This window comes from Limulus polyphemus, unplaced genomic scaffold, assembly GCF_000517525.1.
Source record: "Limulus polyphemus unplaced genomic scaffold, Limulus_polyphemus-2.1.2 Scaffold32, whole genome shotgun sequence".
NCBI lineage: Eukaryota > Metazoa > Arthropoda > Merostomata > Xiphosura > Limulidae > Limulus > Limulus polyphemus.
The window spans coordinates 1,526,849-1,546,955 of record NW_013665642.1 but is presented as its reverse complement, the minus strand read 5'-3'; the positions used below and the strand labels follow the sequence as shown (position 1 = coordinate 1,546,955).

The window sequence follows — 20,107 nt, the reverse complement described above, 5'->3', positions numbered from 1 at the left end:
CCATTTCATGAGTGTATTGCCTTGGGTTAGACTCAACAACCGTCTTCAGAGCATCAATATGAATTCTAACATGTTGGCTTCTGCCATCACAGTTTTTAAGGCTAAAGTCACCAGAACTAAATTTGCTGAACCATGCTGAACTTACGAATGTTCAAAACATTTACATAAACTTCTTCGATATTCTTTGTAGCTACAGAGGCATTGTTTCCCTTCGTGTATTCAAACAGCATTACATGCCGAATGTATGTCTCGTCGTGTGCCATCACTATAAGGGATTAGAGTATACTAAACTTTACACATTATATAGACTACACTAACTTGACGTTTAGATGGTTCGTTTAACTATTGTACGTGATGTACGTTTTTTTGGGGGGGGGTTAATGAAATTGTTCCAAAATGTGACATTAATTTCTTGATGACCAAATATATTTTACACAAGCTAAAAAAGTCATAATTCTAGTGTAAATGATGTTATCATTACCCCTTGAAGTTGGCTTTCTTACAAATATCTGGTATTTCTTTAAAATGCTTAAGTACATGGTGAAACAGGAATTACCAACCAATAATATGTGAACATTAGATGATTGTAACATCTCCAGCTGCAGCTTAACATTTTACATCTGGAAATAATGAGATGAAATAGTCAATAGCTACAGTAAATCATCATGAACCGTACTAGCTAGCTACTAGCTATATGTACTATAATTACAATGTGTAAAGTTAGCTATCATATCAAGTAATTTATTGCTCATAATTGAGCATAAAGGAAAGCCAGCAAACAAAATAAATAAATAATTGGGAATTTAAAAACCAAGTAGTGATAATAAAGAAAAAAGTAAGCAAACGAGGCTGGAAATACTGTAAACATTATTTACTTAACCTACAAATCCCTATTTTGACTCCACCAAATGTAATGCTAGGTACCAACATAGAGCCAAATTAGGGGTTTGTAGTTTGAGTAAATAATGTATACAGTATCTCCAGCCTTGTTTTCTTCCTTTTTTATGATCTCCATTTGCATTTTTTTAAATTACTAATTTTTTATTTATCTTGTATATTAGCTTTCAATGCTTATACCATAATCATTAATGTTTGAATGAGACTGTCAGGTTTTGAATTTTGCTATGAGCCAGACCTTTATTTCTGAAACACACTTTCTTTAGCTTTATCCAGATGAATGTTTGTTTTCTCTGTCCATCTGAGTATTTGTATGAATGTTACCTTGCTTGCTCCAGCCTTTATACACCACTATATTAGCAAGAGCAACTTAAATCTTGTGATTCTATCCACCTATGTCAAAGTGCCCCCCTGTACCAAATCTGTATACAAGCTCCCTGTTATTACTTCCTATTCACTTTTCATTTGTATGAATCTTACCTCACTTGTTCCAGCCTTTATATCCCACTATATTACCCAGAGCAACTTAAATCTTGTGATTCTATCCACCTATGTCAATGCACCCCTATACCAGATCCATATATAAGCTCCCCATTATTACTTCCTATTCACTTTTCTCGATATCAGAACATTACGAGGAAAGGTTTTATGTGTTTGCTGTGGGTTTCTTTTACATGTTTTATAATTTTAGTTATACTTACACTTTAGAGTTTTTGTTTATTTTCAACAAACAGACAAAATCAAATTTCTGAGATATTTTGGATATGAATTCTCACATTCATGTCTATGACATGGTGTCTCCTAGTGCTCCTAATCTGCCACCTCTGGAGTCTAGAATTGACCAGGCAATGGGAGAAACAGAAGATGTTCAATCCCTCATACAGAGAGGTGGAGTCTTACATGATCTCTGATGTTTCTTCTGTTGGCTCAGAGGCTGAGCTTGTGAGGGATCAGGGGCAGACTAGGGAGAATATGGACTCTATTTTTCTGGCTCCTTCCTTTGCTCAGACAGCTAATTATGAGCCTCAAATGGACATCCTGCCTCCTGCAACGTTTTCACACCTATTACATCTAATTTGTAATTTCTTGAGCATTTCTCCTGTAGCTAACGACTTTTCTCCTTCTTTCCACCATTGCTAGACATTGCTGAACATGCTCTGAGATTTGCTGATCACTTCTAAGAGGGCTGCCGTGCCTTGTCCCCCCCCCTCCCCATGTACTGGATCAGCATGCCTTAGCTTTCGATTGCTTGGAGGTCCCACACTTTGATTCTCAGAGGTTATGTCCTTTCTTCCTATTTATGGTTCTGGGACTGATGCAACTATTTTTCTGGATTTGTCTGTCTCTTACAGCAGTTTTATGTTTTTTATCTTCTTTGCAACTATTGTATGAGGCCTATCACAGGTCTCCTGTTCAATATTTAGATGATCTTAGTCAATTATTGACTCTTACTTTGGTACAATTATCAGCTTTTTGTCTCTTCTTGGTTGGTTTGTTGCTAGGATCTTTTGGTGAGAGAGATGCCTCGCTTTAGTGCATTCAACTTCTTTCTTTGGCTCTTAGAGATATCAGAAAAGCTCTTTTTCTCAGACATTCGATTTTTTACATGTATTCCTGATTCAATGGAATCTCTGGTGGATGTGGCCCATCTCCACTCTTCTCTTTCACCACTGGCTTTTCGACTTTCCCAGTATTCTACTGGACAGTTTCTTGTATCACCTATTTGGGTTCCAGACCTTCAGCATCAACTTCACGATCTATAGGAACACAAAGGAGATTTCATCCTTATCAGCAGGCATCCTCTGCTTCTGTGGATCACCAACAATGACATCAGTGACTACCCTATGGTGTTTGGTCTTGTGGGGGCTCAACTCAGATGGTTTGTACCTGTATAACATCCAGTCAATGAACACAAGCCATCTAAGATCTTCTGCACAAAAGAGACCATAGAGTGCTTCGACTCCTCTCTCGAGGATTTTTATTCCCGTTTGTTTATAGTACCATAGAAGATGGTTGATTGGCAACCTGTCATCGACCTTTCTTGTCTTGGTTTACCATGGAGTCATTTCTTTCCCTCCAGTGGCACTTTGCACCTGGTCTATGAATGAAAAAGTTTGATGTTGCTAATGCCTATCTTCATATTCCAATCCCAGAGTCTTCACATCATTATCTCTGTTTGGTGCATAAGAGACAAGTTTTTCAGTTTCTTGCTCTAGCTTTTAGCCTCGCATCCACTTCATATTTCTTTTGCCAGATACTTTTCACGTCGTCTTCACTCATTTGGTATTCATACTCACCATTATATCATTCTTCTCACTCCTAACCACATGGCAGAGCTTCACACTTGAGTTCTTTTATCCAAAGCTGTGAGAACTGACTTTCTCATAAAAACTTAGAAGCCTTTTCTTACTCCGACACTGTACCTTGTCCATTTAGCTTTAATTTTCAATTCACATCTGGGCCCAACCTTCTCCTCTATGATTTCAGGCCATGGAACTAGCCATTCTTCTAATACAGTGCATGTGGTTCTCTCTCTTTCATGTGGGCCTACATGCGTTCTCTTTAGTGGTCGTTACAGGACCAATGGAATATTAGCATAGATGCACTGGATTGTTTGGTGACCCTATTGGCTCCCAATCTGCTCGATCTTGGCTGGTGGTTGAACAGGGACAACATGAAAGTAGGTGTCCCTCTCCTGTATCTGGAGATATATCTTTTCACGGATGCTTCTCTCCAATGATGGGGAACTTGTGTAGGGGAATTCAAGGGCCTCTGGACAGAAGAGGAATCTTTTTCCAACCCAGTCTTTTAGAGCTTTTGCAGTTCAACGAGCTATGTCTTGGGCTCTCGATTTATTGTGGACAATTCCACTGTGGTCTCCTCCATTTCCAAGCAAGGACATACTCATTCCAGGTCTCTGTTTTCAGACATTGTATCTTCTCCTTTGGGCCCACAATCATTAGATTGTTCTCCTTGCTTGTCATGTTCCAGGGTTATGCATTTCATTGCTGATCATTCATCTTGTTCCAACAGAGGTCTTCCCATGGAATGGATGCTTCATCTACTAGTTTTTAATTTGATCTGTTCTCATCTTGAGATGTCTCAGATCGATGTTTTTGCCACTCACTGGAATGCGCAGCTCCTGTCCCTCACCCTCGTGCTTTGGGCATAGATGCTCTCAGCCAGGATTGGACAGATCTTCATCTTTACGCATTTCCCCTGATTCATCTGTTATCCAAGGTTCTTGCACTGATTTGCTCCTTGTTCTGTTGAGTTATTCTGGTGCCACCATATTGATTGGGTCAGCCTTGGTTTCCACTCCTTCAATATCTTCAGGAGCACCATCCTCAACCACTTCATCTCTGGCCATCCCTCTTATGTCAGCCTTAGGTCAGACATTCTTCATTCGGCAATCACCATTTTCTGGCTTTACGCCTAGCTTTTATGCAGTTTGTTGAACGATATTAGGGAGTGACCTCTCGGGTGGCATCTTTATTAACACGGTCCATTCAGCATTCTTCGTTGGATATCTATCAAAGGAAATGGTTTACTTATCGTCAGTGGACTCTCAGACATTGGTTTAATCCTTCTTGTACCACTGTGCTGCATGTTTCTTGATTTCTGACATGGTTATTTGACAAAGGTTCAGCTTCTTCGTCCATTTCTCTGTGTAAGGCAGCTTTGTTATCTAATTTTCATTTTTCTGGAAGATGTAAAGTTTTGAGACACTGGTTTTGTCTATACTTCTGAAAAATTTACGGTTATCTGTCCTTCACGTCTTTTTCCAGGTTCCTAATTGGGATATCTCGGTGGTTCTCTATGCCTTATCTCCTCAGTCCTTTGAACCTTTGGCATCAACATCCCTATATCATTTTTCACTTAAGGTTTATTTTCATCTCGTGTTGACTAGCATACATTGCTGTTTGGATGTATTTGTGATTCACATTCACAGGACTCTTAGCATGCCACTTATCTACTGTTATATCATGATAAATCTTTTCTTCCCAAAACTTCAGTGGCTAGGGAAGGGGATAAAGCTTTCTCTCCTGTCCATCTTCCCTTCATTTCTTATTTTTATGAATGCTCTAATCCAGACCATCTTATATGCCTGGTTTGGGCTCTTCAATGTTATGTTGCATACACTAAATGGTTTTGGGGTTCATGTCACCACTTGTTTATCCTCTGGGATTCTAAGGTGTCATGTGACAGGTTAATTTCATCAGTTGGTGAATATTGCATACTCTGGACTTTCATTGGAGGAATGGAGACTTCTTCAGGTCTTATCTAATCAAATTTGGCATATTTTGATATCCCTGGTAGCTTGGTTGCATCACCCACTGGTGGAGATTATATCGTATTATTTATATAATTTGATGGTTGCCTCCTTGGAAGGTTTTTGGCTACCTTGTGTGGCTGTTCTATATGCCCCATATAGTTTCTAAGAGAGGTAAGTGACTTCACTTCTTTTGTGTTTATTTCTGTTCATTTTCAGGAACCCTCTCATCATTTTCATTTGGATCCCACTCAGTGGCAGGTGTAGCCTGGTCAGGTATGCTTATTTCCAAATCTGTATTAGTTACCAATTGAATGATTAAAAAAAACGAGCTCTATTGAGATGGGGTTTTCCATAGGACCACCTTGTGCACTTTCCATATGACAAATAATTATATCACATAGACCAATATACTACTGGACCACCACTCTTGAACTATCATGAGTAAAGGTTAAGGGGATTTTGTTCATCCCTGCTCACCCCTAGATTGAATAAATTGGGGTCGGTTTGCTTTTCAAAATAGGGTGTGTGGTTCACTTATTGCACTATCTTTGGAGCATTGTTCCTCAGAACTCCCCAATGTGAGTATCCCCCCATTTCTTCTTGTGGAGCATGGGAGTTCCTACCACTCCTAGTTTCCATTTGTTGGAGTGGTAACAGAGGTTTATTCATCTTGAGTGATGCTTGAACTCATTATTCCATGCAAGGAGAAGAGGGCAAAGCTGGGTGCCCTCCTACCAATAACCATTGATGGTTTTTCCAGATGTATGATAGAAGCAGGACCAGCCTATGCAGGAGCCTTCTCATAATTCTGATACAGATATTACTCTTTGCTATCCAGTTGAGTTTAGCATGGCTCTTGTGTTTTGATAATTTTCTTCATTTTGATGATCATGGAAGAGAGTCCTCGACTCCTTGTAATTCTGCACTGGAGTGCCAATTCCTGTGCCATTGGTTGGGCATAGTTTGTTCCACATCCTCCTCATAATTCCAGGGGCTGGAGGTGTTGCCTTGCCTCTCAGGTTGAGGAGTAAGGATTTTTGATTTGTAATCCAAGGCCATGTATTCTCTGTTTCTTCAGGTTGAGTGAAGCATGACAGGTCCTGTAATTCCAAGTTTGGTGTGTTGCATTTTGTGCTTCTTCAGGTTTGGGTGAGAGCTTGTCCACTTCTGTGTTGCTTGCTTTCTTTTCATAATTCTTGTGGCTTGACATGCAACAATCTGTAACTGTCAGGTTGGGTTCCAGTAATACCACAGTACTAAACAAGACCAATTACAAAGCTTTTCTCAGGCTCTAGCCACTATGCCTTGGATCATGATTTGAGTCCACAGCCAACCCTATAATTCCAATGACGAGACTTGAGAATTCGTCTGCTTGGTTGGGGTCTGGCCAATTCACGTTCTTTTACGAAGGTTCCGATTTTGCCTATGTGGCCAGTTGGCCTTAACTGGCTGGGAATTAGATTTCATATTGTCTGAGTGAAGAGCATACCTATTCCAGAAGTAGTGCAGACCCAACTAGTGTGCTGTTACTATATCTCATTTTTGCACAACTCTTTTCTACATAGATGCTTTCTGAGTGGATTTTGCCCTCACTGACCCATCCATCTTGTCAATGTGGGATTCTAACTAAAGTGTGAATGTAAATGTTTTGAAATTAAAATTTTCCTATACTGAAAATGTATTTCTGATAATACCTCCTTTCACACTCTCCTGCCCTTCCTCACCATAATATGGCCAGTTTCGAGTCTAGTAATTTAGACCATCTTGAAAAATGATTAGGAAGTAATAACTGAGATCTGGTACAAGAGGCACATTGGAGAAACTCACAAGATTTAAATTGCTATGGGCAATATAGAGGTGTATAACATTGGAGCAAGCAAGATAAAATTCATACCAATACTTAGATGGGCAGAGAAGAGAAACTTTCATTGGGATAAAGTTAAAGCGTGAGAGAAGGTAAGTAATATATAAAATTTATTTACGGTATAGGAAAATTTTAACTTTAGGCTTTCTAGCCTCATCATTGTTTGAATTTAAATAAATACTTGAATTCTTTACCTCTGAGTTCATAATTTATTGGGAATGACTGATATTTTCAGCCTTAATAATGAAACATACTGATCATGTTCAAGTTTGGATGCGGTAGTCTGATATATAAAGTTTCTTTGATCCAAAGTATTTCCTTAATTGAACTACATTCAACTTAACCTGAGACCGCTCTTTAACTATAGCAATGATGCCATTTTTAAAACCCTGTTAACCCCCTTCTTTGTATGTTACTGAGTTACATTTAAAATGTAATGAAACTATTTTACTGTAAATGTATTTTAATGAAATTATTGTTATGAAGTATGTTATAATTTAAAGTTTTATATTATCTATTTTTTTAAAAAAAGAAAACATCTAAAACAGCAATTAAAACTGCAGTTTTTTTCTGTTATGTGATCTTGTACAAGATACTGTGAGTAGCTAATATAGACTGTTAGTTCAGACAATCAAAGTACAGTAAACAGATGGCTTTCATTAATCCTTTGGAAACTTTCCAAGAATTTCTCTCTGCATGAAATGTAAATTTTTCTAATTTTAAGGTCAGCCATGTTCACTTGCAAAGTCGAAGCTGTATTACTAAGTGACAGTTTGAAGTTGAAAGGCATGCTTATAACCAATAGGAACAGCAGAGTTCCTTCTATTTACTTAATAGCCAAAAAAAATTACCAGTGTATGGATTTCTACAATGAGATAAAAAAGAAACTTAGTCTATTGCTTTTTTTGAGGTGCACATAATGCTTGCCAAGTGTTTCTCACATTATATGTATTAGTTTGCTAGACAGATTGCATTTAGATTTTACATTTATATCTGATTAATTATGTATTATTTGTGTTTTAAAATCCATATTTGAAAGGTTTAATGATTTTTTATACATTTAACTAGTTGTAGTTTGGATGTTGAAAGTGTCTAAACAAGATGGTGTCATTTGGGTGTGTGAGCATTAGTGAAAGAGTATGTGCAAGGGAGTTGTCTTATAATAATAATAATAATAATAATAATAGTAATAGAGCCCCATGGGGGACCAGTTGATGTACCAGCATCTGTAATAAAAGACAAAGAATTGGAAAAGAAAATTAAAAATAAACTATAAGTGAAAAGTTAAAGATGTGAAATTATACATATTAAAAAAAAACAAGTTTCAAAAGACTTCTACGAAGAGCTAAAAGGTAAGTACTTATTTCCATTTCTTAATTTCAAACATTTCATTGCACTCTACATTGATGATAATAACTAGAGTTAGTGATATAGCAGTGAAAATGGAAAATGAAATATAAGCATTTACCTTAAAAACTTTTGATATTCATTTAGGAGGTTGTAGAGATTATGCAAATGAAATGTGAAAACTGTAAGTAATAAATAGTATTTTTATACATAAAATGAAAATCACCTTGCATGTGAACTATTCAGAGTCCAAGTTCAAATAGCTACATTAAATAATGAATTTTTTATTAGAAGTAGTAGAAAAAACAAAATTAAATATTTTATTTATCTGAAACTACATACTTTTAAGAATGTTCATTTAAAATTTCAAACAATTTCATCCACTTGTTTCATTTTTGTAAAGAACTTTCATGAGGGTTACACAATCTACTTACAATGTAAGTAGATCGTCATCATTGGGTTAAAGATTATGATAGCATCATCAACATTGAAAGATGTAAAAAGAGTATTAAGAAAGTACAGTGTGAAAAGTGATCTTGCCAGTGTTGTCATTCATAAAGTGTCACATTTTCTATTGACTCTTATTCTACTGTACCTAGCCAGATGTACAAGTAGCTAAAAAAAAATAACAGAAAAGTTATCAAAAGTGTTTTCTAAAGGCTGAGACGAGAATTGATTTGAAACCAGAACTATGAATTCAGAGTTTTTAACAATTGTTGAGAGAATTACTGTTCTAAAATGAACACAGTGTTTAGATGTAAAATTATCCATAGTGTTATTGAAGTTATATATGTTCAACAGTGAAAACTTTTGACACATGCATAAAAGAACATGCAACTGCAGCATAGGAAACAGTCTTTTGTCCAACTACATGTTGGGGCATGTGGAAAGCTTGTAGATAACCAATAATAAGATAATAGGATGTATATGTAGTTCCGTACTCCTGCCTGTTGCATGACCGGGGATACCTTAATTTCATCAATGGTGGGATAGGTTATTTAAATCATTAATATATCTTTTTTTCATGCTTTTTAGCCATGGCTTTTTTCCTTGTTTAATACCCAGGGCCCTATTATATTTGAATATTTTTAGGGTCCTTTTATTTTGGACACTTCATCATTCCCTGAACATCCAAACATTGTTTATCCATTTTTCTTGCCATCATAGATTGTCCATATAGGACTTTTGCCTTTTTATGCTGATGTTTCACAATTATGGGGGTGTTGTGTCTGCTCCACCCATTTTTTTTAGAGAGTTTGTATGTTCTAGGCTTATATGGATCTTGTTAGGTTAACATTTAGTGATCCATTCTCTCTCCTGTTTTTTTAGTACATATATAGTTGCATGCTCGTGGTATTACCCAAGACCCAATATTCTCTGAACATCTAGCAATTAAATACAGAATGAAATTTAATTGCTTTTCTATTTGTGTTTAGTGGTTATCTATTATATTCTGTAAAATAATTTAGAATAGCTTAATTGTAAAATAAAACTATTCAAATGTACAGTAATATATATATATACCCTATCATACTACATAATTGTAATTTTTACTTTCATTTTTGTATAACTTTGAAAAATTTGGTTTCAGAGAGTACTTTTTTTTATTTCCTTGTCATTTATGATAATTTTGCACATTCATCTGTTTATTTTTGTTATGGTTTTCTGATCACATAATTTTATCAATATTTTAAGATGGTTTTAAAATGAGAAAACAATCTGTTATTACTAATAAACCTATTTCTAATTATCTTTCACATTTACAAGTATTTTCATTGGAAATAAATAGTATCATCAGCAAAGAAAATATTTTCATGTATATTATTTTGTGACAGGCAAGAAAGAAAATTTAAAGATATAGTTCTAGTCTTCATTGCTACAGATAAGTTTCATACGGGATGTTTTATGCATAATAATTATGAATTATGTATAAAGTTTAAATTAACTCGTGTCTTGCACGATGAATTATTCATATACAAAATGTATGCAGTGGCAGTAGGTGGTAAGAACCTATAGAATCCTGGTAGTGACAGGCAAAATGTGCTCTGTTCAAAATTGTATGGCACATGCATTAATGATGTCATCAAGTTGTGTATATACTAAAGTATTAATTACACACGAGATATTTGAGTGGAATACAATAAGAAATTTATAATATTTGTAATGGAAAAAATAATTTATGACCAAGTGTGATGTCTTAGTATAGAATATTTAATATCTCATTAGGTATAGTTAGTCTGAAACATTAGAAGAAGAAAATGGGTGTTTTTGTGTTTATTTGCTTTACAGCAATAGTTTGTGATCATTAAAATAAATAAGAATTATTGTGGTCTTCTTTTTATTTTAATGCCAAAGTTTGTACCTTAATGTATACCCCATAAGTTAGCATCAAAATTGGTACAGTATTTACCAAAAGTACTTTTGAGTTCAAAGTCATGTTGCATTGTACTCACCCAAAATACATTTTATTTTCCCTAAAGGTGTAGTGTCAAAATTGAGAAGTAAATTACTCAGGCACTCAAAACCTTGTATGAAACACTGATAGCATTGAATTATTCATTTCATACATGTCACTCATAACAGTGTTGCTGTTGAAATAGTTGTATTTAGTGCTGACAGATGGTTTAATGCGGATAAATAAAACAAATCTTAATAAGGTTGAAATGCTGTTTTTGTGTTGTTCTGAGAGCAGTGTGATACATAAAACAATGATTTTGTTTAATATTGATTATGGCATAACAGTTTTATCGAGTAAAATGACTCTGATCAAACTGAATTTTGTGTTATCAATTTAAATTCTGTTATCAGAAGAATATTGTAAAATATTAGTCACTCTGTTGATTTCTAATTCCTACAATACTTTCCTTCTGTTTATGCAATGTTATAAAGTTGTGTATTTACTGTAAACTCAGTATTTAATATGCACAGTGAGTTTCATTGTTTAATAAACGATGTTAATTGGAAATCTTCATTTGTAAACTACATTTTTTTATATTTGTACAATAAAACGTCCTTACCTGATTATTTTGTTGATTTTCAATAGTAGTGATAATCTAATCATTCTATATAAATACATTTTATTGTTACCAACAATATTTAAGCTTTTTTCATGTTATAGAATAATCACATTGACAATAATGTGTGAAATATTATTTACAAACTAAACCATTCTATAAAGATTATTTTGTGAAAACTTTTGTAATCAATTTTTAAATTTTCAGTCCAAGTTATACTATTGGTCCTTTTGTGTATGTGTTTCATAGTGATATGGATTGACACTAATGTGTGAAAAAATGGTGTATAAACCATCTTATTGAGATGGTATTATTGTGAGGTGATATTTACATCTGTATGTAAAATCCCAGTTCTTGTTTACGTAGTGATATTATTGTGGTAGTTTTTAACATGGTGAAAATTACTATCATTATCAAGGTTGATGCATCATTTCTGTTTTACTCAAATTTAAAGTGTTTCTTCCTCAGGATTGATATAACTATAGCATAAAGTAATGCTAACACAATATGATGGTGCTAAACCAAAACAAAATTTGGAATGCAACTTTTGATACAATCTGTAATCATATATTGTAAGTACATGTGATAACATTTTGTATTCATTCTTTGATTTTTGTACTTTCACAATTTTGGTCATAACCATTTAATATGTAAATTTCCTACATTTGAAGGATAGGCTTATTAAATGTATTGTTACTGTTTCAATAATTAGAAGTTATTTGTATCTTCAATAAATCTCTTGTACTGCAATATGCATCTTTGAAAAAAGAAAAATTTCATTTACTAGTGAACTGTTTCAGTAATTTGTTAGCTTTTGCATGTTTGATGGTCTTATTGTGATGCTTTTATTTGAAGTAGAAAACAAAAATATGCTAGATTGTTGTTCTATTAAACAAGGGAGTGTGCCATGTATCTATCATGCTTCAAAACACTTTTATGTATGTAGCGTTGTATTTTTGGCAATTTTTAATCAGCATGTTATATTACTAATTTTATTTGCCCAAATATTTGTATATGTTTGCATCTAGATAAGTTTCTATGGTACTTGCAAGTGTTTTGGGCAGAAAAAAGGTACTCTTGGCTCATTCTATGTACAAACAGTGCAGGTTTAGAATGTCAGTTACATGGCTGGTCAAATCTTGTCAGTTGACAGCTCGTTACTTGTCTCAATCTGTGAAATATTTTTTTTTTAAATATATATCTGAATATATGGGAAAATACAAGAAACATCAGAAACAATTACATTATATGGTAATTTAGAGGTAATCCAATAGGCAGTAGTGAACATAGCCAGTTTTCTGTCATGATCTAGATCTAGTCTATAGTTGGATATGATGGTTGTATGCTGCCAATATTCTGAACTATTATTTTAGAATATGAAAACAAGAACTTCAAGTAGACTTTTGATTATAAACAGCACTAATAGTGTGTCATATTAAGGTATACTTATATCTGCTAGAAAGAAATCAGTTATCCTTAAAATGCAAGTTTTGCACAGGACCAGGACCAAAGCAATTTTAATGAAATACAACACTTTCAAGTCAAAGTAGGGTTCTAAAGTGGTATCTTTCCAAATAAACATATACAAAGCAGAAAACCCACAACTCATACTGACTTGTGCAATTTTCTGTACCACCTCTTGAAATGAGTGTAATCTCACTCCATGGGCTGATACAGAAATAGTGCCAAGCAGGTAAGAGCCTTTATAGAACAAGCATTGTAATATGTAACTACCTAAGGTAGAAGATTAGTGCAAGTTTCTAACTTTTTTACATCTGGTTTACCAGAAAATGCTAATCAGATGCAGAACACCTGCTTGACAATTCTTTTTAATATACTTAAATGAATTTGTATTTTATACGAGTTATGGATGGGTAAAATATGATGATAATAATATTGTCATACTTGTATCTCATGTTTTGTTTTTATTTTGAAATTATATAATAAAGAAATTGCACTGAATATAAGAATATCTATAAGCTTTTTACAATATATATTACCAGGAATGATAGTTCTTACTATTTTTGAAATCAATTATTCCACACAAATTGGGTTTTTTTTAAAGCTTATTCGTGGTTGACTGTGTTATAATATTTGTATTGGTTGAAAAATTAAGATAAGTATATAACTGGGCTTTAAGTAGATGTCAAATATTATTTGATATTAATAAATTCTGTTGTCAAAGAGGAGTCAAAAAACATTAAACACTATATTTATTAACAAAATGCATTTTTAAGTTTTTGAAGATGTTTCCTCTTGTAAAATATTTTCAGACTTCAATCTACTTAGAAGTGGAACACAGGTGTCTTTTTTTCATGTATAACTTCAAGTTTAATAACATTTACAATAAAAATACATCTAGATAAGATTCTATAGTATATGCAATATTTTACTTTGCTACTTTTCCCACTTATACCAAAACTTCATTTATTGTCTGTACTTAGGAACTGTGTAAAAAAAAAAATGAACATCTCATTACTTTAGATCAGTTACATGGGATCCTTAAGGCTTTGCCTCTTCCTCACTAAGTTCATCTGGGCCAAGGTTTTCTCTGTTCTTTTTTTTTTCATCAAATTAAGGTTGTGGGGGAGACAGTGACTAATTTCCTAACAGTGTGCATGGTCAGTTGGTTACTATGTATGCTGTAGTGCAAAAGAGAGACAAAAATATATCAACTACAATGGTTACATTTCAGGGAGGGTAAAAGCCATTTAACCATGTTAATGGAGTGATGCTCTTAGATTCCATGACATATTTTTACTGGGCTAGGACCATCAAAAGTATTTTCTTTTGTTACAGATAATTACAAAATGAATGTTACACGAGAAATTTTGATGAACAAATATTTACACTTCCAGTGCTTTGGGTATGCAGCTCATACTGTACAGTATTCATACGTGATGTAAACAATTTGAAAATATTTTCATCAGAGCTGCATAAGTGTAGAGAAAGTATTATATCTTTAAAAAGTGTCAGCTGCTAAAACACACAAAATTCAATCAACAAAGTAAAACTTGTGTACTTTACTGGGGTTTGTCCGGTAAATATCTCAAAGACCTTCAAACTCTCAAGAAGGCTCTGCAGTTAACTACTGTAAAGGAGGCAGTTTCTGTCTGCTGTCCTTGGGAGATTCAAGGATATCTTTGATGAAGATGTGTTCTCAATGCAAAGCTGAAAATTAATTTGGCTTTCTCAGTCTTTTGTACAACCAAATGGAAGAATGGAAGCAGATGTGGCTTCAAGTTCTGATGTCAACCAAGAATATCTTGCCATTTGATAATATTTACTTGAACAAACAGAAAGTAGTACACTCATACATTCAAGAATGATGTAAGCGAGCTATTATCTTAGCTCACAAAGCAATTTTTTTCTTCCATCTCCATTCCTTAAGGAAGTCTGAATGATGAAGAATTTGATTCAATGTATCTCATGACTGTGGGTCAGTTTCATAGATCAAAGTGTTCTTATGTGTCTTATTTCATGCAAAAAACAATTAATTTAGTCACAAACTATGGAGGATGTCATCCCTGTTGTGGAATTTAATGACATTCCCCATTAACATATAGAGAAGGCAACAGGCATATATATATATATATAAATTGTTTTTTGGTGGTACATTCAAAAGCGTGGCATAATTTCTGGTATGTTAGAGCACTCAATTATATTTAAAATTATCATATTTGATGAGTTTTAGATCTCATTATAAACTAAAAGAAACAAAGGCTTGAAATTTGTGTGTGTGTGTGGGGGGGGGGGGTAAAAACAATATATGACAATACGCAACCAAATTAATTTTTATTAAAATGTGCATGGACCCTGTATTGGAGAAGTAACGCTGACTATAATTCCAAATTTACAATGTGTATCTTCATTAAATGTAGCAAGCTAAGCTGCTAGTAAACAAAACAAGTGTTTTACAGATGTGTTAATATATTTGTATTAAAGATATGTCTGTGAATTGATCAAATCAGTCTGACTTGGACTCTGTCAAGTCTGAGTGCAAGTTGATATTCATGCAAAGAATAGCAGTACTGTTTCTCATTGTACACTTTGCATATTGCATTTGCATAACCTCCTAAATGCATATCTAAAGATTTTTTCAGGATCTCTATATATTATATTTGGTATTTTCTCTCCTCCAAGATGAACTGTTCTGAAATCAGCAATATAGTGTAAAATATTCTTAACACTTCCTGGCATGTTCAATGGCACTCTGTACAAGGTCAGGGTATGCACACTTTGCCCTCCACCTGTGCACAACAGGTTAAATGTTATCTGGAAAAAACACAAAGATGATATATTAACTGTAATTCAAGGTGGTTTCACTTGAAAATTAATAAGAAAACTTGAATCTTTTTTCTTCTTCACCAAACTGTTCTTCATTTAACCAGTTTTGTAGCAGAAAACAGCTAAACACTTTTGAAAAATAATAAATTTAAGTTTAAAATTGACATAAAGTACACAAATTTTATATTTCAATTTCATTTTATAATTTCTAAATTTTTAAGATTTAAATATACTCTGGTTTATCTTATTAATAATGTTTCAAACCAAAATCTAATTTAAAAGTCTATAAATCAACATTTACATTAAAATATTTTTTATATTAATGATAATATATTATAATACATTACTCAAATTCTACAGACTACAGATATTTTTGAAAAATAGTTACTTTATCATTAATAACCTTAGTTATGTTGTAAGTTACCCACAGTATACTGAAAGTACACCTAAAATATGTGACAAAACTTCTGGATCCCTATTTATTAAACATTTTGCTTCCTAATGGCTTTCAATTAAAATTTGAAGAAATGTTCAAATATTAATCTTCTTTTTAATTGCAATTACAAAAGGTAAAAACTTTGAAAAACGGTTATTTAAACCACTAAAAAGATTAGCATTATAGAAATATCATTTTTTAATTACCTGGAGGGGGATAATTTTCATTATTTTTAGCATGATACCTTTGTAAAACAATTCTTAGTCTTGAATTATTAGTTTATTCCATTAATGTTTTGTATTTATTTTAAACACAGCAGTACAGCATGTTTTATACTACTATAACTTTATCAAAATATGATGGGAAAATGTTGTTTCGAATGTCTTGTATTGCTCCTCAAACAGTAAAGTTGTTTGGTTCCATTTAACTTTCTCAGGTTACATATGAACCTATACAGCCTTAATAATTGTGCCTATCACTGCTTTGTCCAGGCCAAGCCATCTTTGTGAGTGTTCACTAGGTTTCCAGGGTTTGTTTCACCACATTTACTCTATGTTTGAGATTACTATATTGCTAAAAGACAAACCCTTGCACAGCAGGTTTTGTTCCTGTGGGAAAGACATATGATGGACAAAAATCTGATTATACCTGTCAGCAAGCAGTCTGGGTGCCATCAATTTTATGTAATTTCCAACTTTACTGGCTAAGATACAGTCCACACATGTATTAGTTCCCCAACATACTACTTCACTTTAGATGTTGTATGTTGATAGAAGTACTATACCATTCTCTTCCATTTTACAAACCATCATTGATTGTTGTCAAACAATCTAGATCTAGATTCATCCATAAACAGCAACCTTTTCCAGCGTTGATCATCCCATTGCTTGATGTCTTATGCCTATTTCAGCCTTTTAGTTTAGTTATCTTTCTTAAAAAGTGGTTTTTGAGAAGCTACACGTCTATGGAGGCCACTTTGTGCTGATGTACATCTGACTGTTCTGGAGGAACAGCTAGCATATTGAGCCACTTTGGATGAAATCGAAACAAAACTAACAAAAACAAAATAGTCACTTACTGGTTTTCTTATACCTTTATTTCTACATCAAAACACAAGCTCAATATTCAAAAATTAAAATAACAAAATGACCAACAAATTTGCTAACTCGGTAATTACTTATCAACTGTAACAGACTCACTAATCAATAATAAACTTGAATGTAACTCATGTTTTATATCATTCATATCATTTCTTGTACTTTCAAAAATTTGATATCGAAACTCCTTCTAACCCCCCCAAAAAAACCCAACAATAACAAAACAAATGTCTAAGTTACAGAAACCAGGTCTACAATGCACCACCCCTCTTCCTTGATTGTGAAGGTTGTGGTTTTTTTTTTACCAGTTCTATTACAATGAAACAGTGGTATATTAAACTTCCATAACTAACATTAAAGTAATTATTGACAACTAACAACATTGATATTCAGAAGTATAGACATGACATTTAATAAAGTAATAATGAGAGGTGTGAAAAAAAATACCAAATCTTTTTGGAGGTTTTCTTTTTAATGCTTATTTTATGAAGATGGAATGACCTTTTGACCTTTATCAACACTTGTCTTGTCTCAGGGAGAGTTCTCTTGAGATAGATCAAAGAAATCCACTAGTGGCTTCATCTATGGTGATACTTTGAAAGTGGTTTCAACTGTTCAGCAAGTTGATTTATTTTTGGGGAAGTCTTGTGTGATGCTAACATTTGACCTTTTTCCACTGATGTGCTTCTAAAAATGGTCACTTTGGATGATCTTTGGCTAAGCTACATTTTTTTTTGTTATACTGGATTATGCACTTAAAGTTGGTTGTTTTTATTATTTTGTGCTTATCCTTGTCAGTGGAAGTACAACCTCACATAGTGCACAGAGATTTTCTGGTCATATATTGTGAAACAGTTTGAAACTATTCTAAGTTTTTATCTGTGTTTCTACAGGAAATCTATTCCCAGTATGCACTCTTCCTCAATATTAATTTGCACACATCATGTTGTGTAGAGAAACTTCTCAAAATAGGAGTAAATTCCAACGTTATTTACTCTTACTGGAATTACATGATTACTTAGTCACTTGCTGCTCACATCAATCCATGTTCTTGCTTCATCTCTGTAAGCAATTTCCAACATTTAATTTGCAGATCATGTTGAACAGTGGTAGTTGGTGAATCAGTATCAATCAACATGTTGCAAGGCTCACCATCAAGGAATTTGTTGATTCATGGACTGGTTTCTTTAAATAATGAATTCCTTATCTAAGTTAGAAAAGATGGAGTATTCTCATCTTTAGGATATTGTGTCCTTGGTTTACTATTATCATTTAATTTATTACACGTTTATAACAGTGCTATTTTTCTGTCATCCTTTTGGAGCAATTTTTATTTCTTACAGATTTTTGTCTGTGGTTCCTGGTAATACACCCTTTTAAGATACAGATAAAACCTCTACTTTCTTATGATTTACTTCTTCCATTCTAAGTTGTTGAATTAACCCTTTGAGTTCTCCTAGGCTTCAATCAGAGAAAGTTGATGTTTCCACATTATATGTTGATTCCACTTTTCCTGGATTGTGTTTTAAATACTTTATCTGTAACCTTAATTGATTCCAGTTACATCACCAACTGAACAGCTTCATTTAAGTATGTACACGTAACTTGCATGTCCTTATCCACTGTAGTATCTATGGTCATGTGCCAACAAATCCATCATTTCACACAAAGCATCTGGATAACATAATGTCTTCAGCAAGTTTGGTTAAGATCTTGTCATTCCTCCTTACCTCACTCCTAAATTTTGCTTTAGAAATTTCCTTCTGATGTGATACTTCAAATGTGTTTGATAAGGTGGCCAGCCATACCTGATAGTTGTTACTCTAGTGCTGCAAGCTTGTCGTCCATTACTCAATCACTTCACGTTAGAAATCATTAGGAACTGTGGTTGATATGTCTCCCATGGTGCTTTCCCCTCATAATCTATTGGTTTCTTGATTGCGTGATGTTGTTGAACTGGCCTGCTAAATACCCTAACTTGAAGAAGAAGTGGTGTAATTGGAGTAGTCCAGGCTGTTTATGGTGTTTGAGTTTCTGAGCGGCTACAGAGAAAGGTGTAGCTGGTTTGAACCTTGAATTTGCCAATCGGTTTTTAGATGTTTTATCCTGGTATTGATGTACTTCCATACATATCCCATGACTTCTTCGCTCTAGCTCTTTGAAGTTATTATAATTATTTTGTACTTTTTCAATTTTGTTGTTAAAGTATAATCCTTCTGAATATTTTCTATGACATTTTCGATCTTACCTTCGTTCAGATTGATTTGGTTCGTAATTTTTCTATAAATCTTATCAACCATTCTTTTAATTGTTTTCTTAAATTTCAATCTATGTTGTTTAGCAAAGTGCAGTCTACTTTATGGTAACGAAAACGTTTTATCTATCTGATTACACGGTTTCTCGAACTAATGGTAAGCCTAACTTCTTAAATAACGCTAAACAGTCATTTGCTAATTTTCTCACATATGCAATATTTCTCATATCTCTACTGTTCATTAAAACCCAACCCCAATATTCTCATAACTAAAGTAACAAACGAATTGACCAACAAACTCGCAACTCAACAATCGGGCATTTATTGTGACAGACTCATTAATAAATAATTAACTCTAATGTAACTCGCGTTTTACACTGTTCAAATCATTCCCTCTATTTTCAAGTCAGTTCTAGATGTTAAGACTTTGTGTGCGAAGTGCACAACAAATGCCGAAGGTATTGTTGCGTCAGCGAGGTTACGTGACTAGTGTCACGCCACGTTTCTAGAACTATCCTGTTCCTTCGGGAGTGCTCTAGCATTTGCTAGGTTGGAGGTGGGCTGGAATATGTAAGATGGTCACGGCGTGACGTGAGAACGTGTGTAGGTAGTGAGTAATTGATCTGCAGTCAGAG

The 20,107-nt window shown here is 33.8% G+C and overlaps 1 protein-coding gene across 6 annotated transcripts in view; it reads left to right on the top strand.

Moving 5' to 3' along the window:
* The window catches only part of LOC106460238 (disks large homolog 1-like), a 238,958-nt gene that overhangs the window by 15,130 nt on the left and 203,721 nt on the right, over window positions 1–20,107 (top strand). Inside the window, exon 1 of one of the 6 annotated variants that reach the window (XM_013919933.2) lies at window positions 8,347–8,389. The exons of the other annotated variants lie outside the window; for them this stretch is intronic. The gene's annotated coding sequence lies outside the window, so the exon portion shown is untranslated. Of the gene's footprint in view, window positions 1–8,346; window positions 8,390–20,107 lie in introns of those variants that run through there. 6 annotated transcript variants of the gene reach the window in all.